Below are 3,954 nucleotides of genomic sequence, written 5' to 3'. Positions count from 1 at the left end.
CCTGTCTGCCAGCCAGTTCTCTATCCACATCAATACTGAACCCCCAATACCGTGTGCTTTAAGTTTGTATACTAATCTCTTATGTGGGACCTTGTCGAAAGCCTTCTGAAAGTCCAGATATAACACATTCATTGTTTCTCCCTTATCCACTCTACTAATTACATCCTCGAAAAATTCTATAAGATTCGTCAGACATGATTTACCTTTCATAAATCCATGCTGACTTTGTCCAATGAATTCACCACTTTCCAAATGTGCTGCTATCCCATCTTTAATAACTGCCTCCAGTATTTTCCCCACCACCGATGTTAGACTAACTGGTCTGTAATTCCCCGTTTTCTCTCTCCCTCCCTTTTTAAAAAGTGGGGTCACATTAGCTACCCTCCAGTCCTCAGGAAATACTCCAGAATTTAAAGAGTTTTGAAAAATTATCATTAATGCATCCACTATTTCTGCGGCTACTTCCTTAAGTACTCTGGGATGCAACCTATCTGGCCCTGGGGATTTATCGGCCTTTAATCCATTCAATTTACCTAACACCACTTCCCGGCTAACCTGGATTTCACTCAGTTCCTCCATCTCATTTAACCCCCGGTCCCTTGCTATTTCCGGCAGATTATTTATGTCTTCCTTAGTGAAGACAGAACCAAAATAGTTATTCAATTGGCCTGCCATGTCCTTGTTCCCCATGATCAATTCGCCTGTTTCTGACTGCAGGGACCTACATTTGTTTTAACTAATCTTTTCCTCTTCATCTATATTACTAAAACTCTGTTCTTTACCGGTTTTGGCTTTCTGGGCTGCGGTTTCCGAGAGTACGCCACTACCTACGGCCGTCATTTTTGGCCACCTCGCTCAGAGCCCACCTCCGCCGCATGTGTGCCGAGGATTTTTCCCGTCGATGAAAATTGACAGAGATATTAATGTTTTTACAACATTCCCCATTCTCTCTGCTGCCCCCGCTGGAGGGAGGGGGAGGGACTATAACACCAGGAAGTGGTGTGCCTCAATCAGTCTATGCAAGTGGTGTGCCTCAATTAGTCTCTGCAAGTGGTGTGCCTCAATCAGAGCTTTGAATGACACTGACAAATGTCTACAGCACTGTGAGTACCCTTAATTTGGTTTGAAAATGAAAATATGGTTAGAGGTAAAAAAAGCTGCGTGCAAATGGTTGTTTGGGTTTGGGTTGAAGTAAAAAGGCACTCTCTCTCCCCCCCTCCCTCTCCTCTCCCCCCTCCTCCGTCTCCTCTCCCCCTCCTCCACCTCCTCTCCCCCCCTCCTCCGTCTCCTCTCCCCCCTCCTCCACCTCCTCCCCCCCCCCTCTCCTCTCCCCTCTCCCCCCTCTCCTCCCCCCTCTCCTCTCCCCCCTCTCCTCCCCCCCTCTCCTCTCCCCTCCTCTCCTCTTCCCCCCTCTCCTCTTCCCCCCTCTCCTCTTTCCCCCTCTCCTCTTTCCCCCTCTCCTCTTTCCCCCTCTCCTCCTCCCCCCCCTCCTCCCCTCTCCTCTTCTCCCCCTCTCCTCTCCTCCCCCTCTCCTCTCCTCCCCCTCTCGCTCTTCCCCCCCTCTCCTACCCCCCTCTCCTCTCCCCCCCCCTCTCCCCCTCCCTCTCCTCTCCCTCTCTCCTCCTCCCCCCTCTCCTCCTCCACCCCCCCCCCCCTCCTCTCCCCCCACTCCTCTCCCCCCCTCTCCTCTCCCCCTCCCCCCCCCTCTCCCCTCCCCCTCTCCTCCTCCCCCCCTCTCATCCTCCCCACCTCTCCTCCCCTCCTCTCCCCCCCCCTCTCCCCCCCCCCTCTCCTCCCCCCCTCTCCTCCCCCCTCCCTCCCCTCCTCCCCCTTCCCTCCCCTCCCCCCCCTCCCCTCCCCCCCCCCCCCTCCCCCCCCCTCTCCCCCCCTCTCCCCCCCCCTCCCCTCCCCCCCCTCCTCTCTCTCTCCCCCCCCTCTCTCTCTCCCCCCCCTCCTCTCTCCCCCCCCCCCCTCTCTCCCCCCCCCCCCTCTCCCCTCTCCCTCTCCCCCCCTCCCCCTCTCTCCCTCCCCCCCCCCTCTCTCCCCCGCTCTCTCTCTCCCCTTCTCTCTCTCTCCCCCACTCTCTCTCCCCCCCCCCCTCTCTCTCCTCTCTCTCTCCCTCTCCCCCCCTCTCTCTCTCCACCCCTCTCTCCCTCCCCCTCCCTCCCCCTCCCTCTCCCCCCCCCCCCTCTCTTCCCCCCTCTCTCCCCCTCCCCCCCCCCCCCCTCTCTCCTCCCCCCCTCTCTCCTCCCCCCCTCTCTCCTCCCCCCCTCTCTCTCGCTCTCTCTCTCCCCCCTCCTCCCCTCCATTAGCGTGAGTGCGGGGGGGGGGGGGGGGGTAGTTAGTGTGTGATTCTGCATGCCGCCTCCCCCCCCACAACCGCACGTTGGGGGAACAGACCCAACGGGTCTGCACTTGGTCTAGTATATCTATAAAAACTTTTGCAGTCAGTTTTTATCTTCGCTGCCAGTTTTCTTTCATAATCTATTTTCCCTTTCCTAATTAAGTCTTTTGTCCTCCTCTGCTGGACTCTGAATTTCTCCCAGTCCTCTGGTAGGCTGCTTGTTCTGGCTAATCTGTACGCTTCATCTTTTGTTTTGATACTATCCCTGATTTCCCTTGTTATCCACGGATGCACTACCTTCTCTGATTTATTCTTTTGCCAAACTGGGATGAACAATTGTTGTAGTTCATCCATGCAGATTTTAAATGCCTTCCATTGCATATCCACCGTCAACCGTTTAAGAATCATTTGCCAGTCTATCTTGGCGAATTCACGTCTCATACCCTCAAAGTCACCTTTCTTTAAGTTCAGGACCCTTGTTCTGGAATTAACAATGTCACTCTCTATCCTAAAGAACTCAACCACATTATGGTCACTCTTGCCCAAGGGGCCACGTACAACAAGACTGCTAACTAACCCTTCCTCATTACTCAATATCCAGTCTAGAATAGTCTGCTCTCTTGTTGGTTCCTCTACATGTTGGTTTAGAAAACTATCCCGCATACATTCCAGAAATCCTCTTCCTCAGCACCCCTGCCAATTTGATTCACCCAATGTATATGTAGATTGAAGTCACCCATTATAATTGTTTTACCTTTGTTGCACGCATTTCTAATTTCCTGTTTAATGCCATCCCCAACTCCACTACTATTGTTAGGTGGCCGGTACACAACTCCCACTAGCGTTTTCTGCCCCTTAGTGTTTCACAGCTCTACCCATATCGATTCCACATCCTCCAACCTAATGTCCTTCCTTTCTATTGCGTTAATCTCCTCTCTAACCAGCAACGCTACCCCACCTCCTTTTCCTTTCTGTCTACCTCCTGAATATTGAATATCCCTGGATGTTCAGCTCCCAGCCTTGGTCACCCTGGAGCCATGTCTCCGTAATCCCAACTATATCATATTCATTAATAACTATCTGCACATTCAACTCATAGATTGAAGCATTCTGAAACAAACATGAAGCATCTTACTTGGATGACCTGAAATTAAAGCATATAATTAGCTAGTTGCCTAATTGTAGCTAATTACAAAATTGACCGTTGTGACGGAAATAGTAATAAACACCCAGGCTGCCTTGAAAATTCAGAAATGTGATATTCTCAAGATCAGAACTTTAATATTATTGTATTAATATACTGTAAGTCCGTAACAGATAGGTAAATAAATTACAATTTCTAGGAATAGACCAGGTCTTTATGGAGAAGATCAGTTGCTAGCTGGTACATTAGCATCATCATACTCCTCAGATTGTAACCAATAAGCAACTGTACATCTTGTTTAACCTCAACTTTTCAATGTTGGTATTGTAAACTACACGTTTGTGCTCTTCAAACCACGCATAACATGCCTTTCTGCCCACTACTTTCCCATTAACAATGTCCTGTAGATTCAATTTCTTAAGAAAAATATTATTTTTTTAGATAGCCTAAGTATCCAAATAACATA

The sequence above is a fragment of the Amblyraja radiata genome (genome assembly GCF_010909765.2).
Source record: "Amblyraja radiata isolate CabotCenter1 chromosome 42 unlocalized genomic scaffold, sAmbRad1.1.pri SUPER_42_unloc_2, whole genome shotgun sequence".
Lineage (NCBI taxonomy): Eukaryota > Metazoa > Chordata > Chondrichthyes > Rajiformes > Rajidae > Amblyraja > Amblyraja radiata.
The sequence above is the reverse complement of the archived record's forward strand: the minus strand, read 5'-3'. Positions refer to the sequence as shown.